The sequence below is a fragment of the Columba livia genome, chromosome 9 (assembly GCF_036013475.1).
Source record: "Columba livia isolate bColLiv1 breed racing homer chromosome 9, bColLiv1.pat.W.v2, whole genome shotgun sequence".
NCBI classification, from domain to species: Eukaryota; Metazoa; Chordata; class Aves; order Columbiformes; family Columbidae; genus Columba; species Columba livia.
Genome location: NC_088610.1, coordinates 4,738,591 through 4,758,388, shown reverse-complemented (window position 1 = coordinate 4,758,388; position 19,798 = coordinate 4,738,591). Strand labels below are relative to the sequence as shown.

General features: G+C 42.8%; 1 non-coding gene across 1 annotated transcript; it reads right to left on the bottom strand.

Moving 5' to 3' along the window:
* Positions 1 to 105: 105 nt before the first annotated feature.
* On the bottom strand, positions 106 to 178 carry TRNAV-AAC (transfer RNA valine (anticodon AAC)). The gene has a single exon. It is a non-coding gene; the product is annotated as a tRNA-Val (tRNA).
* Positions 179 to 19,798: the final 19,620 nt, after the last annotated feature.

Sequence of the window (19,798 nt, the reverse complement as noted above, 5' to 3'; positions counted from 1 at the left end):
AGGGTGTTTTTAAATTTCGGAGATGTGGTACCACCCGCGTGCCCAGCAGGGGGCAGCGCTCCTCACTTTCAAGAGCGCAGTGAAGCAAAACGGCAACCCTGCCGGTGTTTCCGCCCGGTTTCGAACCGGGGACCTTTCGCGTGTTAGGCGAACGTGATAACCACTACACTACGGAAACCCCGCTTGTAAAAGGCTTTTCGGCGGCCCCTCTATTGCGATCCCTCTCCGCCGCCCCCGCTACCCCCGGAGTCTCCGTCCGACCTCGCACCGCTGCCCCAACCCCCGCGCTCACGCAGGGACCCGCATCATCCCCCTGGCAGCTCCCCGAACGCCCCGGGGGCCCCGCAGCCCCCACCGCCAAGGGCCTCCCCTCGGCACCGCAGTGACCCCCGAGCTGTGGGGTGCTCCAGGGATGTCACCCACTGCCCCTTCTCCGTGCACACCATGAGTAACAACGTTGGTAGGAACGAGAAACTTCAAGATCTTGCTCTTTCTTGGAATATTCTCATTGATTTTCAATATATTTGTAGATAAAAAGCCGTACCGTTTGGTAACATATCACACTGACGTGTCATTCTGAAGCACTATTGTTTACAAATCTACCTCCTGCTGTGGTTAGAGGGACTGGAAGGACTACTGTGTTGGGGATGAAGCACAGACATGGAGAAAGGTGCCAACAAAAGGAGCTAAAAAGCCCAAGGAAACGAGAGGAGCAAAGTATCTTTGCCTGCTGGCACCAGCGAATGCAGGTGGGAATGAGCAGGACAAGTGGGGCAGGGCTGCCAAGGAGGGTCATGAAGCACTGCAGCTCCCACAGGAACAGAGCAGGGCAGTTTGTCAGCAATCAGAGTGAAACAGCCCCGGCCAAGGAGGAGAAATAGAATTGTTTGGCACTGCCAGCTTTGCATTACAGTTACATCGGGCAGCGTCTCCTCTGCGGGCCTCTGGCTACGGCTGGAGTTTGGAGAATGAGGAAATGACTAATCCGCCTGGATTGTCTTGTGCTCCAGGCACTGAAATGCCTGATCTTGGAAGGAGCTGTAGAAAGGAACTCAGCTTTGCCATCCTTTGCAAAGGGAAACACAAGCCAAATCCCAGCCGGTGGGAGGAGAAAGAAAAGCCAAGAGGAATGAAATAGGAAAGGCTCCAAAAGAAAGCAGTGACAGGGAAGGGGCAACAGAAGGAATTTGGAAGTGGGCAGCGACACTGTTCTCTTTGGCGGTGGGAGCCGCAAGATTTCTTAACACCACTGCTGTCATCACGCAGAGGTTTCTCATAGCTGCAGGGATGTGTGGGTAAGAGGTGCCACAAAAGAGCATCTTTGGGAAAAATCAGCATCCTTACCAGCTCTTTTCATGCTTGCAACATCTGTCACGTCAATGTGGAAAAACACCTGTGGGAATGCACTTGTGTTCTTAGTGGCATGCTGGGATCACAAGATCTATTGTGCATAACTTTAGCACCTGGTGCAAAAAGGTTGACACTGCAGCCAATTCTCTGCCCAGTCACTTGCTGCCCCAATATTAATAACACCCATCTCACAGCTGCTGAAGTTGTTTGGCCTGTGAAAGGGCCAAAGGTCTTCGCAGTGTTTTTTTTAAAAAGCACACCCCATTTAAATGTACACAAAGTGCTTTTTCCTAATGTTCTTTACCTGGGTCATCCCCAGACTACCTTGACCAAGGGGAGATGCTGATGTTGCCGTGGACACCAAAGTGGAAGAGCACTTGTCCAGCACCACTGACTCCTGTAGATATCAACACATCAAAGATTTTGCTGTCTTGAAACCCCCTTTCACCCTCCTAATGGTAGATTTTCAAATTCTGCTCCAGTTGTATCATGAATCATTGCCGTGCTGTTGGCATAAAGATTTACTTCTCTTCCAGTCCTTCCTGGCGGTTTCAGCTCTTGCCCTGGAATGAAGCTGAACGTTTAAACGAGGAGGTAGTTGGCTTGGTCCCCGGTGGCGTTAAGGTGAAAGTCAATGTCACCCCTGACAGGAAGCTTTTGGTTTGGACAGAAGGCTCCTCGCTTCCCTGAGTGCCTCCCAGACAATGCGGATTATCGTGAAAGAGTACAGGGAGGCCGAACCTGACACGGTGCGTGGCAAACGTTTATAATATACATGTGATTTGATAACAGATGTTACTTAACGCTTAATGGAAAAGAACCTGAGATTACAGCTACCTGGAAGGTTGTGTGCAGGGGGAAGTCTGTGTACATAGCGTGCCTTTTGAAAGTGCAATAAAAATCACGTCTGGCACAGTTACTTCCTTCTTAGTCCAAGAATATATCCTTGTGAATAGGCGTAGAATATGTTTTAAAGAGGTTCTTTACCAGAACAATGCTGTACAGTCTATGTACGACTAAAGTTAGGAAAACGGAGCATTCTACGCTATTGCTTCGCACTCCATTGTACCTGCAAGTCTGCGCAGCCTTGAAACACTTTGCTTTGCGGTGGAAATCTCAGGGTCAAAAAGCAAAGACACAGAAGCCGTTCTGCGGAAGGTGATGCAGCAGGTGGAGTCCAGGCGAGCGCTCCAGGGAGCTGGTATCGCACCGGGGAGAACGCGCCCTGCACAAAGAGATCGTGGCGGAGATAAATACCCTCTTCCAACGGAGAACGGGGGCTGGGGCAGCCCCGGTTCGGGGGAAGGGGGGAGTTTCTGGGCCTGGCTCCTCACCTAGGGGTCCTCGACCGAATCGGACAGAGCCTGGGCGCGGGCCCTGACCCTGCGTGCAGCCCTCAGGCCGCAGGTCCCGGACTTAAACCCCAGATCCCGCTCCTAAGCCCCAGGCCTGACTCCGGGTTCCGGGTCCAGGCCCAGACCGCACGGCCCGGTCCCGGGGAAGGGGCGGGGAGGGGGTGGGGGGGGCACGGCCAGGCGCGCGCCCGGGAGCACGTGGTGCGGCGGGGGGACGAATGGCCCGAGCCTTCCAAACTCCCGCCACTCTCTCCCTCCCGTCCCCTCTCCCCGCCGCAGCCAATGGCGGCGGAGGAACGTGCCCCCTCGACCAATGGAGGCGCGGCGGGCGTGGCCGCGGAGGGTTTAAGATGCCCCGCGGGGGCGCCCCCACGTCGCGTGGCGGGTGGGGAGGCCCTGGTGTGACTAACCCTAATGGCCGCTGCCGCGCTCCCCGCGCCCGTCCGCTGTTTTACTCGCTGACTTTCAGCGGACGCTGGGAGTAGCTCGGGGTGGGGGTGGGGGGGCGGTTAGGAGAGGAAGGGGTTCCGCCATCAAAAAACGTCAGCGAGGGGTCTCCTCACCCCGGCCCGCCCTGGGGTCCCAGTCCCCCCCCATAGCCGGGGGCTCGCCGCAGAGGCTCCCGCCGCCGCACCGCCCGGAGGCCGCGGTCGGCCGGCTCCCGCCACTGCCGCCGCGAAGAGCTCGTCTCTGTCAGCCTCGGCGGCGGCCGGGAGCGGAGGGGCGCGCCCCCGCGAACTGGGGAGCCCCAGCAGAGCAAAACGGGAGCGGCGCCCCCGGCACCGACCGCCGCCGCTTCCCTCAGCCGTGGGGCGCGCGGCCGGCGCCGCTCCGACACGCGCGCGGCGGCCCCGCGCGGGTTCGCCCTTCTCGGGCTCCGGCGCGCGACCCCTTCCCCCTCGCGCCCGACCGTTAGGGCCGTTAACCGCCCTCCGCCACCCCCTCCCCAGCCCCCGCTGTGGGGCGGGCGGGCATGGCGGGCCCGGCGCCGTGGGACTGAGCGGGGACCCGGGGGAAAGCCGAGCGGAGGCCCCCAAGTGTGAGTTCCCTGGGAGATGCGTTTTGGATCCCCTCCCTCCCCACCCAGGGGATGGGCGATAGGGGGGCTGGGCTGGCTCATCCGGAGCGCTCTGCGGCCATGGAAAATCACAAACGTTGAATTTTGCTCATCGGCTTTAAGAAACCCTGAACTTTACCCATCGGCTTTTAAAACTCTTGAATTTTACTCATCGGCTTTAAGAAATCTTGAGTTTTAACTCGATTTTTAGAAGCGCGGAGCTGAATTTCTGCAGAAGCGTGCAAGACTCCGAGTACAGCGAGCTGGCGACAAATAGTTTGCTGAGGTGTGGATGTGAGGGGGAAAGTGTCGGGGCTTGTCTCCAGCCATTCCTCTCCGTGCCGAGGCTCTGACCTGCCACGCAGCAAAACCTCCTGTTGCATTCCGAGCCACGGCACCGGCTCCCTGAAGGAGTCGTGCAGGGAGCCCGTCCTGTGCCGCTCGCCATCGTGGAAACGGGCTGTGCAGTTACCTCTGCTGGTAGAACCATAGAAAGCCATGAGTTGGGTCCCACAGGGACCATGGAGTCCAACTCCTGTCCCTGCACGGGACAACCCCACAGGTCACACCATGTGTCTGAGGGTGTTGTCCAGTCTCCTCTTGAATACTGAAGGTAGGTCTTACCGTAGGCCGAACCTTTTCTGTTGGTCTGTATCAAGCACTTAAAGAAATTTACCAGAAATGCAGGCACACGCGCTTGCCATGTGCGATGGAAGCCAAGCGTTGCTCCGCTGTCCCACCGCAGGTCTCGCCTCAACAGGGAACAGATATGGCCCTAGAAATTGGGTTTGGGCATGACCCAGTGCTCATATTTACCAACCGATCAATAATTTCCCAAGTGTTTGACCAGTGCCATCTTGTGGCCTTCTTTTTTTAAAAATCTTTGTACAGAGGGTGGGAATGAACTTGGGTGCTTGATTTTTTAATTTCCATTTGAAGGAAACCTTCTTTTGCCAGAGTAAGTGGAAATGGGAGAATCTGACATCGCACACTCGAAGATGTAAAGGTCTTTTCTGGTAGTGGAATCTGAATGTGGCTTAATAAAGCTGATCTAGTTAAAGCTGGTGTTGGCTCTGCCTCTGGTAACATTCTTGTTTCAAAGTAACTTGTGTGTTTCCATTGTTTTATCTCGTTTCTGAGCAACAGCTTTCACTTCGCATCAAAGACTCCATTTCAGAGTTACAACTAAACATGCAAAGCCAAGATATTTCATGTGCTTAGTACATTATTTTTTTTCAAATGAAACTCTTTGCCTTACCAGTGTCATTTCCCCGAGGAAAGTCTTGTTTCCTAAATATATCTGATTTGTGGCATTTACAGTGATTTTTTTTTTCCTCTGCTGTCACATTTGAAAGAGGTGATAAGCTTAAACTGCCAAGTTTCTGTACGCATGAGAAAGTGGATGCTCTGCAGATTGATGTGTCGGAGAGGAAATGTTTAGAAACTGAGAACTTGGGCTACTTTTGTTTCTATTTATCTATAGCAGGAAGGAAAACTGTGCAATAAGGTCTTGTGGAGACTGCAACAAATCTAGCTGTTGTTGCTACAACTTGCCTCTATTTGTAAACAGCCTGCAGCTGCCTTACCAACCCCTGTGAAAAATTCCAGAGAAGGTGCTACTGTGGCTTTTTAGGAATCAAAACAGAAGTTCCCAGTGACTTCTCCCTGAAGAGTTTTAAACCATTTTGCACGTGGCCCCCACGGTGTGTCAAAGATGTGTTTGATGGTGCTGAGCTGAGCTCAGCTGGCAGCTCGGGGAAGCGGGTCCATCTCTGCTTCAGCCTTGAATCACTTGGCAGTAAGTGGATTTTCTCCCCTGCAGATCACAAGTGCTCTTGTAAACACCTTCAGATTAGTCTGTTTTTAAAAAAATCTCGTGTTATGCTTGAAATGTGTGCATACTGAGAAAGTTTACCCTCAGTGTGACACGGAGTGATACAGAGAGAGGCGGTGACTTAGGAGTATAGGAGCACTTGTGCTCAATAAAATTATGAAAGTGCTTTATTGAGGTTTGTGCTCTGTGCTGCCATTTAGATGGTTTGGGAATTAGGATTGTGCATCCTGTGTGACTTGTTTTCGAATGCCAAACGCCCAGAAATTAATACCAAGTCATCAGGAGGTTCTCTAATGAATGTTTAGGTGATGAACTTTGAAGGATGCCTTGCTCACATCTGCTTAAGGTGGGTGTTTTCACTGTTTGAGAAAAGCCAAATGACATTAGCCTTATCGGGCTGAGTACACGGAAAGTGCTTTGGGCAAAGATGATAAAGCACCACAGATTGCACTGGCAGCACAAAATGACCTCATTGCACCCTACTAATACGTCCATGGGGTTACCCTCTTTTTGCATGGTCATCTTTCCAGTGCGCTATTTCTAAACACCCGAGAGTTTTCTGTCCCTGTGGGAAATCACTCCCTTCCTGTGGAGAACCTAGAAAAACAATCAGCACAATGTGGATGAAATCCCATAGGATTGACAGGATAGCAGAAGGTGTAATATTAGAGTGCTCATGCAAATAGCCTTTTTCTGGGGGTGTTTCAAGTACTGACCTGTTTGGGGGCTCTGGGGGGATGATTGTACCTCCCCTATTACTGCATTTTCAAGTGCACATTTCTAAGCACGAGGTCTCAGCTGTGGTTTATTCTGGCAGCGTGCAGCACATGGTGAGCTGCGTTCCACTCCTACTCTACCCTGGCCTCTGCCTTCTGTCACCTCTCAACACCATCACCCCTCCTGAGCTCAACAAGAATGCTTTGCCACTCTCTGAAAAACTTGCTGTATTTGAAAGCAGCAGTATTTTATCTCATGTTTGTTTCGTTAAGCCGTTTCCAGTTTGTTTTAGCTTTCTTGCATTCATTTTAAATCAATCACAATTGTTTGGGTTTTATGTGATGTGTCAGTGAACAACAAACCAAAACAAGGAAGATTTAAATCAGTTCAAGAGGTTTGTACATATAGCTGGACAAACTTAAGGAAACGAGCATAGATTCACATGTTGGTATGACTTTGTGTTTAAACTTGAAGTACACTTTGCTGTGTACTTGAAATGACCAACAGAAAAGCTGGAGTTTTATCACTTGCCTAAAATTCTGCTGGATATTTCCCCAAGTTGTTCACAGAGGTGATAGCACATGCAGGCTTTGTAAGAACAGTGCAAGTAGAGTTAACATTGAGCTGCGATACTGAGTCGAATGAAATATTTCAAGTTGACCTTGCTTATGAGACAACAAAAGTGTCTTAAGGAGAAATAATAATTATCAAAGAGTAAAGAATGGTTTAATTCAAAGGCTGTTTAACCTCTGACAGGTCTGGCAAACATTAATAGAACCCTACCCTAATTCTGTTTGTAGATTGCCTCAAGAAGGGATGCTTTCAAAGTGAGGTCGGGTGTCGTATCTAAGGATATTTATCAGCAAAGGGAATAGAAGAAGCATACATGTAAATAATTTTTAAACAAGTGACTTCATGGAAAAGTGAAGTCGTATGATCAAATCTTTGTAAATGCTAAAATTCTGGATTAAATGTAGTTTAATTGTATGATAACTTTCTATGTCTTTCTTTGCCCAGTTCTCTGTATTCAGCTTAACACACCTGCATGGGGAAATGATTTTATCCAAAAGAGGTTAGAAAAACCAAGGCCAGGCAGTGCTGTACCTCTGACACCACAGCCTGGTGGAACAGCTCTGGGTCTCCGGCCTATGTACGGTGACTTTGACCTGTTTGATGGGTCAGATCAGGTCCATCTTCAAGTGAGAGTTCTGTATTGTGTAGCCTTTGCATAGAAAGCTGCGAGATGGCTTTTACCTCCTGCATTTATGGCTTTCAGTTTGCAGAGGTGTCGTTATAACTTGGGTCTAATAATATCTTAAAGTTAAGCTTTATTTGTTAATCTTTTTTTTTTTTTGCATATGCAACTCTGGACGCAGTACTTGGGGTAGTGTTAACAAACTCTCACATCTATACAAAAATAACAGTTGTCAATATTTGTATTTCTGTACAGTTCCTACTTATACCAGAATTAAAAATGATAAAGGTTTGGGAACAGAAAAGACCTTTTTCTGCTGCTCTTTGTCTAGTTGAATTCTGTATTTCAAATATTTCAATAGGATAAGCTGCACCCTGTGGCTGGTGCAGTCTAGTTTCTGCATCTTACCTGTACTATGGGAAGGTCTGTTGGATGTGCTCCTGCTGTTGATATTTTTCCAGCAGTAGATGGCAGTAGCCGTTCATTTGTAAAACATGAGAGCAGAACTCGGTGCATTAGAGAGTTTAACGTGCAAGTAGGAACGTTCCTGGGTAGGAATTGAAGTGCAACTATTTGTAAAAACTTCTTCTTTTTTTCAAGTACAGCTAAACTGCCATGAAACAAAAAACTGCAGTTTAACTACATTTTTCTAGAATACACTTCAAAGCAGAAATGTTGAAAGATGCTATTTAAGCTTCACAGGAAGGTACTATAACGGCATTTCATTCCTATGTAAAAAGGAATTTAAAAATTCATTTTTTTCAGGGTATATTCTAGATAAATTCAAGTGATTAAGGAGTGTTGGTTAACACCCGATTTTTATTCCTTTTCAAGTTTGCTCAAAATGGTAGTAATTTTCAGTTTATGTTTTGTTGAGAAACTAATTAAAACATATCTCCACACAAATAAAATAATATTATTTCCTGCTTATAAACTTTAGGATTCAACTTGACAAATTAGCTCGACACCTTGACTCCATTGAAAACAGTGTCAGAGATCAGCATTCGCAGATATTTGGGTTTAGTTTTGCCTCAAGAAATGCGTTGTACAATTTGAAACTGGAGGTGCAAATATTAGCCTTTCTAGTATACAGCGATATGTTGTAGGATAAACTGCCCTCCCCATTTCTCATTTACTTAAATAAATTTACTATTTGCTTTTGTGGAATATATGCTTTGTTTCCCAAATTGAACGTGGGAGCTATGTGAGTGAGGAAGGTAATAATCCATAACAAAGTTATAACTGAGTCGCAAGACTTTTGGGAATTTTACAGCTGCAACCCCAAATTCTCATGCTTATCATAGCATTCTGTTTTGCAACGATAATGAATTTAAAGGCTAACATTCCTCTGTTTTTGTTGAAAAGATAATCAGACTTGTGTACATTAATGATGGAATATTGGCAGCTATGATTATTTCATAGAAAACATTTTAGTGCTGCAATTAGTATTTTAATAAGGTTGTTTCTTAATACTGTATTGGTATTATCTGAATTGTACAGTTGGACGCCTCACTGTGCTCTGGGAAGGGGCACAAAATGAGGCAGAAGGGATAGAAACTGGCTGAAACGAAGTGATGAAGGGGGTTTGGTCCCAAGACTGCTACTGACTCCAGATGTGCCCTTCTGAGCCTCTTAGCTTCTTTGTCTATAAAATGGTGATAACGAGACTGACCTCTTTTTGCAGCTGTGGATGAGAAGCTGAGGCAGTGCTATCCTCTCCGCCTTTTGCCTGGGGCAATAGAGCTGTATCGTTTCCTGAGATGCCGGGCTCTTCACGCATAAAACTGTCTGCTAGGTCGCAAACTTTCAGCATCAGGAAAATTTACCAAGTCTGTATGCTTAAGCCTTTTCTCTCTGGTTCAGCCTCTGAGCCTCCTAAAGAGCAGAATTCCATCACTTCTTTCATCACTCTAATATTCCTTTAAACAACTGTATCATGGGATCTATTGTACTTAGCTGTAGTATGTCTACCGTACAGTCCATGTTTTTCATCACAGGAAGCAGCTTGAACTGCTTATAACACATGGAGTATACATTTGTCTTGCTTTAGAACAGCTTTATATCGTTCAGCTGGCTTTACAGCCTCTTCTGTGTCTAAAGATAAGTATGTTTAAGTATAATCCTGAAGTTTTTATCTTCTGCATCATCAGCCTGCACTTTAGTTACCACTTCATATTATCCTCCTCTAGGCAGCTTTAAACAACCTTAGCTTGACAATTAAGGGAGGGAACTGGCAAAACGGCTAATTTCTCTCCCTTTCCTTTCACTCTTATCTTGTATTCCCTAAGGTACACGTCTTTATCTACATGTTTCCAAGAAGGTGTTCAATTAATAACTCCGACAAATCAGAGCTGATAGGATCTTTTAATGTATTAATTTAACTCTTCCTTTCAAATGGCATGCCAGAAAAATCACTGTTTTCATGTTTTCTCTATTTATTCTGGCTGTATTTTTTATTGAAGTTGCATGTTGTTGTTCTTTGATTCTTCTCCCAAGAAATTATCAGGGATTACAGTAGTGGCCTTACAGGTAACCAAGGTTCTCACTGATGTGTTGAATAGCAGTTTTCTTCTGTATTAATGTTGATTTTAGATTGGTTTAATTTATGGCAAAAAAATAAACCCACAGATTTGGTCACACAGGATGTAGAAATATTAGGTATTTGTTTGGGGTTTTTTCCTGCTGACTAGAATGATGCAACACAGCTGATGAATACAACATAACCAATTTTCAGGGGAGAGAAGCACAAGGCTTGTTCCAAGGCAGAGATTTATCATCTGTACGTGCTCATCATTTAGCAGTTACAGAGAGCAACATTTAAAAGCTCCGTATTCGTTCATTAGACATGAACAATGACATGTTCACTTCCCATCTGTGTTGATCTTCCAGCAGGTTTAAACTTGCAATAAGAGCTGAGATGAATTGGTATTATAAAAAAATCCTCCTGACTCTTGTCTACAATTTAAATGCATCTTTTCCTGAGAAGAATCTACATCATTGTCAGTGTGAGCTGGGAGATGTAGAAATATATCATCACTCTTGGCTAGAACTGGAGATGAGGACACCCGTGTCCACAGCAGGTCATTTAGTGAACATGAAATGAGTTAATTTCAGTGAGGAAAATAGGTAACCAACGAGCTAAAACATGAATTTTGAAAACAAATCTCAGGTGAAGGTGATGATTCTTTATTGATGTTTTTAATACTAAAACATTATTGATAATGTATTTTACAATTTTCTCTTCATATGGTTTATAAATCAGTATTCTAGTTGCTTTCAGAGGGAGCAGCAGTCATGGATTTGAAACAAGCAAAATGTATGGCAAATATTGGTAAATGACAAGTAGAGTCTTGCTCCTGATTTTCATTGTGAAAATACATGAACCTTTCAGTGAACAATTTGTCTGAAATAAACTTATGTAATGTAAAGGTAATGTTATCTAGTACAGAAATTGTTATGAAGTACAGAAAAAAAACACCCATTAATCAACTCCTCAGAATAAGCCTTTTTTCCTACCAAGTTGATTTTTCATTCTGCAATCAGAGGACTTTCCACATTGATTTTTCCCCCGGGAACACCATTTTTACTGTAGCGAACTTGTATCACCAGGACATAAAGTTGGTTTACGTCCAGTGAGGATCATAAACAGATGTGGACTAATAGTTAAATTGCTGATTCTGTGATTAATACTGATGATTGTTTTAGTTGTCAATCTATTTCATGGAAATCTTGTGAGTATAAAGTCCAAGTTTAATAAGCTTGGGGATACTGCAGTTTTGGAATATTTCCAATGCCTTGCTTCTACTTTCAGGTTGGTTTCGGTGGCACCACTGAAGCAGATGACATGTGAAGCTGCAGGTGACTCGCTGGTTGAGAGCCTGTTGTGTCGAAGGGCCTGGCTACAGCACGGTAATGTTAAACTCCTTTAAAATACAGTTTAGTCGTGTAATATAAGCCAGTTCAAACCATGTTTTAAGTGTGTTTCTCTGCTGTAAATTCTGGCCAAATATTTCAGATAGTTCAGGAGTACAGTGTAAAGAAAAATTATTACAAGAAGCAACAATACTTAAAAAGGTGAAAGTCTACTTTCTTGAAGCCAAGTCCTGCAACAGGTTTTTTTTTTTTTAAGTATAGTATATAAGTATAGGCTTAAGTAAGTATAAGTATAGGCTTCAACTGTTTTCCATCATAATGCTTGTGCAAGGTAAAACGTGCTTTTTAAATTCACACTTTCTAATAAATAAGACGTAAATTCATTGGCTGAAGACTTGGGAACCAAATTTTAGATCCGAAGGAGACTTTCTTTAGTGTTTTCTGGTAGAAAGTCAGATCTTGGGCTGTCTGCAGATTCCTAAGGACCATGTGCTGCTTGACGAGGAAGAACGCATGTTGACAGCATTCCTTAAAGGCATGCTTCAAGGACAAAATTAAAACATTTCTATAGGGTGTAGCCATCAATCACCAGAACACTGTTCTTGCACACAGAGTACAACACAGTATAGCTTTCCAGTGACCTTAACACGCTAGCCAACATAGGAGCTGCTATAGTAATTACAGATTACATTAAGTATCAAGTAAAAGCCAACGGCCAACTACTAGGCAAACCTTTTATGCATTATTAAAATCATATCCTTCCCAGAAGATTCAGGCTAATAAAATTGAATTTGATAATGCAATCAGTAAAAAGCCGTTTTTTTAAAAAAAATGTCCTTTGTTGATAATGTCCCAAGAAATTCTATGTTGTGTATAATGCTTAATATACATAAGACTGGAAGTAATCCCGCAGGTATATTAACAGTTTCAGTTGCGCATTCACTGAGACTGCCTTGATTTTTTTATAATTACATTTTATTAAGAAATAATTGTTGTAAATCAAGTGTGCATTGCACTTAGATTAAAGACTGGTTACCTAATATTCTAGCAATTAAACTGTAGACAATTTTAGAAAGTATGAAATTGGGAGGATTGGTCTTACATATCAAGAAGCCAGTTGAGCTGGCTGGGGCAGTTTCTTATGGGCCCTGAAAAATAAAAAGTATTCTAGAGATTTGCCATGAAAAAGGTAGGAGAGAACAAACACTTTGCGATGTAGGGAGGTCAATGTTCACTTCTAACATCTCCAATAAATTACTTATAGCTTGAAAGATCCTATATTGCGCCACCTTAAAGGACCTCTAATGAGACTGACATTCAGACCAAAAGTTTCTGAAAACTTGGCATTTTGAGGGATTTTCAGAATAAGATTTTTTTTTTCTGCCTTGGCCAAGATAACATATTTTGTTATATAATAGAACCAGGCTACCTGTGTTTGAGAACTAACACTGTACAGCAGGACCTTTTGTGAAGTTACTGATCGGTCATACGACTCCTAAAATTTTAAAACAAGGTATATGCTATTCCCATAGATCATATACAGAATTTAGACAAAAGTTAATATTGAACAATATTCTACAACTAGGTTAGTGCTCTGTTTCTCTCTGCCTAAATGATCCAAGAACCAGCTATAAAACTGTCAGCAAACGAGGTGAGTCTGCACTGAACATCTAGAACATGACTCAAAGGAGAATGTGGTGCAGATTCTCCGAGTAGATGGTAAAATGACTAAAAATAAATGAGACTGGGATAAATCTGTTTCATGACAATGCATCTTACATTGCACAACTCTAGTTGCAAAAATCTGGCTCTTCAGTCATTAGCTAGCGTAGAGGTATAAGAGCCCAGCCATGCCTAAAGGAGATCCTACATGCTTACCTTTTCTTCTGTTCTCCCAAACAAAGAAATTGCAACTTTGTGCATTAAGTCACAGCTATTACCTAAAGCAAAAAGTACCTTCTGATCTGTTCCTACTGAAGGGCGTGGAAATACCGCTTACAGTAGGAGTTAACTGAGAGTTTGTCATTCTTAATTTAGGCAATTTGTTAGCTACTCCAGATCTCGATATAGTCTTAGCTATGGTTTTTGAAACAAAGTTGCCTTAATAAAATCTATTTTTACTTCTGAAAAGTCAGATTGCTTATTTAAAAACCAAAGTGTAGGTTCCTATTTATTTAAAAACTGAAGTGTAGGTTCCTATTTATTTAAAAACAAAGAGAAACCTCTCACCCCTGGCCTGAGTCTTTATTGTTTGCTGTCTCAGAAAACTTGCCTAAAGCAGAAAACGGATCAAGAAGCAGAGGCAGAGCAGGCCAAAGTCGGCCATTGCGCAGGTCCAGTGCGATAGTTGGAAGTTTGCCTACTGAAACTCGGGCTGAATTTGGTCCTCTGTCTTTGCTGTGTGAGTAGAGATTCTGTTTCAGTACTTCAGAGGCGCCCAAGAAAACTTTATAATTGATGTTTTCCACTCATTTTCTTTCTCTGCTGGTTCTGTATTTTGGTTGAGTCGTGTTTCCCCAGCTTTCAGATGTACGCTTGAACACTGGAAAAACTCACTCTCATGCATAATGAAAGAGTAAAAGTTACAGAGGAGGAATTTATTGGCTAAAGCCTCCATTCCTGCTCTGTATCTTGCTCTGCAAGCTCCCACAGCAAGTGAGTGTAGAGCCAAGAATAGAACACCACTTCTCTGACACCCAGTCCAGTATCTTAACCCCTGCCTCCCGTGAGAAATTTTGTTTCGCTTTTCTGTGCAGAGCAAAGATAAGATCATACTTTATTTTGGTGCATAAATTGATCTCTAGGGTGAATGAATAAGGTTGGGAAATAGCCAGAGAACAACACAATGTAAATAGTGAAACATAAGGAGGTCAGATATATAACACTACAACTTCTCAGACTGCTGTGTGTCTAGATAGAATTAATTAAAAATTAAATGACGTATTTGAGTTCTTTCAAGTTTGTTTTAGGAACACAATGTCTTCTTCAGAGAGAAAGCAGGATTTCTTTGCTCAGCACGATTTTCTCTGAGAGCAGCCAATGGAGGTGTTCTTTTGCCTGTAACACAGAGGTGCTTTTCCTCGAGTAGCAGTCCTTGCTTTGTCAGGGATTACAGCAGGTGTTCTGTTGCCTGTTTGGGGATAGCAAAGGAATTTGGAAAAAGCCGCAGTTAGTGTGTCTCGACTAATGCATTCTAACTGGAAAGCATTGCTATTATTATTGATTTTGTATAGTAAGGAGTAGCATAAGTAAATGTAGCATGGGGATGTTAATATGAAATGTTTAACTGCATCCAGTATTCACAAGTGATAAAGACATGAGTGGTTTCTAAAATTGCTGGCTCAGCATCTCTGACTTCTGAAACAGCTGCTTCTCTGAGTTTGGTCAAGAAAAGTGTGCCCTCTCCAAAATATCCAGCTGTGCTCAGCTGATAGGGGAACTCACGCTGTCCTTTGCTTTAGTGTCCACCAAACCTTCAGTGAAATTCATAACTGCAATTGTGCTATGTTAACCAGCTCCTTCTCAGGATTTATCCTCCACAAAGACTTTGAGTTTTGACAAATCAGAGAGTTATCACCTTGCACTCAATTTCAGGCAACATAAGAGCTTCTCTTCTCTGGCCTTTCCCAACATGTGAACAAGAGGCAAGTGCTAAGTGCCACAGGCCAAAGCTGGATCTCTTTTAAAAACATATGAGTTTGAAGAGTAAATATTTGTGAAAGATTTATTTCTAAAATCTCTTCACACATCACAAATGGGTGTGTATGTGTATATGTGGGGAAAAGAGATTGCTGTAAAAGGATAGAAAAGAGGTCACGGTAGCTTTCTGTCTGTGTTCTTTTGCCATGCTCATTGCTTTTATACAAGCATTTACAATACAAACTGCTCAAATGCATTTGAAAATGACCCTACGTTATTTTAGGTACCTAGCCGTATGGACGCACAAACAGTTACTAGGGGGAAGCTGAAGCACAACCCTATAGCACCATTGGGACAGAGAGATTCTTCTCCACTGATGGCAAAATAACACATTTGCTTGCTCACCGGCTAGAAATGATTGGGAATTTTTTGGCAGTGCTTTCCACTCGGGAACTCTTTATTTCTCACCACTGAAACACTTTGTGGGAACAAGCCAGTTTCAGTGAAACTTCTGTAATAAAAAGTATTTTCAGGCTGGGATCTAGAGGGAGTGTGTTCTAACCCTGCTCTGCCTGTCTGAGAAGAAGTCTTCACGTTCCAGGAGAGCCCTAGTTCTGGGTCATGATGTTGTTAGAGTGCCCTTTTCATCTGCTTTCATAAAAACAAATAAAACTGCTCCAAACAACAAACAAATCCCACTTCTAAGTTCATCTTGTTGCAGTTGGGAATGCTTCTGAAATTTTGAAATTATTTCTGGGATGGGAAAAGTTATTTTTCTTCTCTTTCAACTTTGCACCTCAGCACTCTGTCATGAACTTTGTTTGCATCTGAGATTTTGCTCTTGATGAATGAGCTCTCAGCCATAAAGACTGCTGTGAAATAGGCTTAAGGACTTTCCTGAAAAATGAAAACCAAAAGGCTAAACCACAGCTACCTTAGGAAATATAAAGAAAGAGAAAAATGAGATCTTTGCTCTCCTGCCTCTTCTGTAGGGTTTTGTCGTTCATTCTTCAGCCAGGTTCTCCTCCCGCAGAGAGGGGCTGCTCTTGGTCAAACACAGATGCAGGTAGAGTGTTGCCATATTATTGGAGAGGATCTTGTGGGTGCTGAGCTGGCACTAGGCTGTGGCATCTCTAGGGACTCCAGGCAGCGCTCTGCTGGACCTCACTGTTCATGAACACCAGCCCAGCTGCTCCAAGGGGAGCCACAAATTGACTTGACTCTTCACCTTCATGAACTCTTTTGGTCACTGCAGTTAGAAATGCCAACTACATTGTAAAATAAATAAGTGAAAATTTCATCTGTTCTTCTTTCTGAAATGTGAATGTCTATTGTTATTTACTGCTTGCTGAAGTTGCGGCTATATTTTTTTTATTACCTGTGCGACAATTAAAAGGGCTGAATTTTGACCTCAGATAAGTGTGAGTTGACTACTGTTTACAGTCTGCCTTCTTCCAGGCAGCAGATGCCAAGAGTCTGCTCCTCTGGGCTGTAGAGCTGCCACAGAGCTCATGGTGATACACAGGGTTGTATCACAGTGAAAAATATAATCTTACAAATCACTACACAGTTTATGCAGCCCCTTCTGGGAAGATGTTGAGGAAAAAAATGGTTGAAGAGCTGTTTAGTGTGTTAGTAGAGTGTGCTCACATGTGATGTTTAGTGTGCTAGTAGAGTGTGCACACATGTGATGTTTAGTGTGTTAGTAGAGTGTGCACACATGTGATGTTTAGTGTGTTAGTAGAGTGTGCACACATGTGATGTTTAGTGTGTTAGTAGAGTGTGCTCATATGTGATGTTTAGTGTGTTAGTAGAGTGTGCTCATATGTGATGTTTAGTGTGTTAGTAGAGTGTGCTCATATGTGATGTTTAGTGTGCTAGTAGAGTGTGCTCACATGTGATGTTTAGTGTGTTAGAAGAGTGTGCACACATGTGATGTTTAGTGTGTTAGTAGAGTGTGCTCATATGTGATGTTTAGTGTGCTAGTAGAGTGTGCTCATATGTGGTGTTTAGTGTGTTAGTAGAGTGTGCTCATGTGATGTTTAGTGTGTTAGTAGAGTGTGCTCATATGTGATGTTTAGTGTGTTAGTAGAGTGTGCTCATGTGATGTTTAGTGTGTTAATAGAGTGTGCTCACATGTGATGTTTAGTGTGTTAGTAGAGTGTGCTCACATGTGATGTTTAGTGTGTTAGTAGAGTGTGCTCACATGTGATGTTTAGTGTGCTGGTAGAGTGTGCTCACATGTGATGTTTAGTGTGCTAGTAGAGTGTGCTCATATGTGATGATGAGTGCAGAATGAAAGAAAGAAAAAGAAAAGCAAATGGGAATATTTTAGAAAAATTTCCAAAGACATTTTGAAATAGACTACTTGATAGCCAAAGTATCATGATACTGTACTTGATGACTCTCATCTAGAGCAGTAGGGCTTTAAAATATGTTGGGTTTAAATGTGCTTGAAATATTTTTGGGATTCCATATCTAGTAGAAAGGAGGTTTGAGCAATGGTATCTGTACTTATGTCCTAAGCAGACGTAACAACGTATAACATACAAAGGAGTGATTCCTATCTGATGTGGAAGGAATTGAATACACTTAACTTCTGTCAGCTGTAAATGGTGTCTGTGTATGCCCTGTATTGATATAATGTGTTGGTCGATATGTGCTTTCATATAAGCCTCAACAAATTGAAATAGCAGTGCTCTAATGATATCTTCCTTCTTAATGTCTCATAGAAATAGCTATCAAATCAACTATGAATATAGCCGTATAAAGTTTGTCAGTGCATTCATGCTTTAATACTAATGAGTCCTATGCAAAAAGTAATTTGAAAATGCCTTTCAAAGAGAACAAGGGTGGTTTGTCTCAGCCAGTGTGGAAGTCTTAAACAAAACTGCTGAAGGATTGCAACAGAACAGAGTATTTGCTGGGCACTGGTGGGCAAAGGAAGTTAAAAAATTGTAGGTTTTCTGAACTATTTTTGTAAGGACCTCTAATTTGCTTAGGACAAACCGTTTTATTTCACTTTTGATTTTAAGAGATTATAAGCATTTTTAATTTCTAGGTAGTTTTTACTCAGTCTTCGAACTTTGAACCTGATCATTTTAATTCAGCAGGGACTGGAGGATGGGGTTCTTTGTTTTGGTACAATAGACATACTATAACTAGCCACCTTCTTCTGTTCCCTGCTTTCCTAAGTTTTGTTCTTTACATGATGCTGTTTGCATGTTAGCTACAGCAGGCATCAAATAAGATGTTTAATTAAAAAATGTTATCAGAGGTCCGATTCAAGATCAAAGATCACGTGCTATCAGAGATACAGTGCTTTGATACCACAACAATAAGTACCTTGGAAATAGTCAGATGGGTTAGATTAGATAGTAATTTATTTTAGCTTGTTTCCTTTTTCTTAGTACTCATTCCAGATATCATAACCTACGAGAAGTTTCAAGAAGAAACAGTATTTTTTAAAGTGAAAAGTTAAAGGTTTCCAGTTTAAACAAAACTGATCAAAAAATTATGGAAGAAGGAAAATGAGACCTTTAAAATAAATATGACCAAAAGCATAATAAACATTGACTGGGAATATAATATTGAATGCTAACATAAATCTGTTTGTTGTAACAAACATTTAGTCTAATTTAATCTTTGAATGTATTACTGCCAGAAAGAATAGAATTTACAGGCTCTAATGTGTTGGTTACTCTTAAAATTCCGCTTTAACTATTGATGCTGATAGTGTCTCTCACTGAAAAGACCATTTTAATTATCATTGTCATCCATCTTAGTGAAGTCTATGCATGTATATTATTTTCAGATCATTCTTTAAACTACTAAATAAGTTGTATACTGAGACAGGAACAAGAGATCATATTATGCTACATTGCCATCAGAGCACAACAACAGTGTGTGAATTTGAGCTCTTGTAAGTCAAGAGCTTGTGATCCAATACTCAGAATAAAGCCAAGGCAGTGCTAGTTTGTTACGTGGCAGCACATCTGCACTGCTCATGCTTGGAGCTTGCAAGACTTCAATGGCCTCTGAAAAGATGCAAGAACCCTCCACTTCTAACATAGCCTGTGGCAGTTAATGGAAGAGGCCGATGTGTTTTCACCTGTTTACTTTTGTTTTACTTCTGAACTACTTTGATTTTAGATTAAGTAATCTAAAAGTCTGTTTGTTGGGGAACAGTACTTATTTTGTATTCTTTCACGCTTAGAAATTATTCTAACAACTCTTCCGGCTAATAAATCATAACTAAGTTGGTTTCTAATGCGTTTGAACTATCAGCCAGCATGCACAGAATGTTATCAGTTTGCATGTGTTACAGATAGGGGAAGTGGAAAAATGGTTTTGAAATGGTGTTGAGCTACTGCAAAGATTTTCCATTTGCTTCTCAGCAATCTCGGGGCAATTGCATTTAAGTGGTAGGGGGTACAGTCCGCCAGGAGGGACGCTCTGCAAAGCTTCCTTTGACACCTGTGGAACCCCAAAAGCTCTTACCTGGACAAAGCGCTGTGTTTCTTCTGGATGGGCAATGGAGCAAAGCTCTGGCTCCTGCCTACCAACCCCAGCCATCTCTCCCCAAAAATACTTTGTATGAATTTCCATTTTTTTTCTGACCCAGAGGTGGCTTTGGAAAAACGACAGGAATGCAAATAAATGTATAAAAGAGTCAGTCTAATCTGACTTACAGTTCTCACAACTTCATTACTCTTTGTTATCTGAAAAACTGCAAATGCCAGCAGGGCAGAGATGCATTGTTGCACTGCAAATTTAGT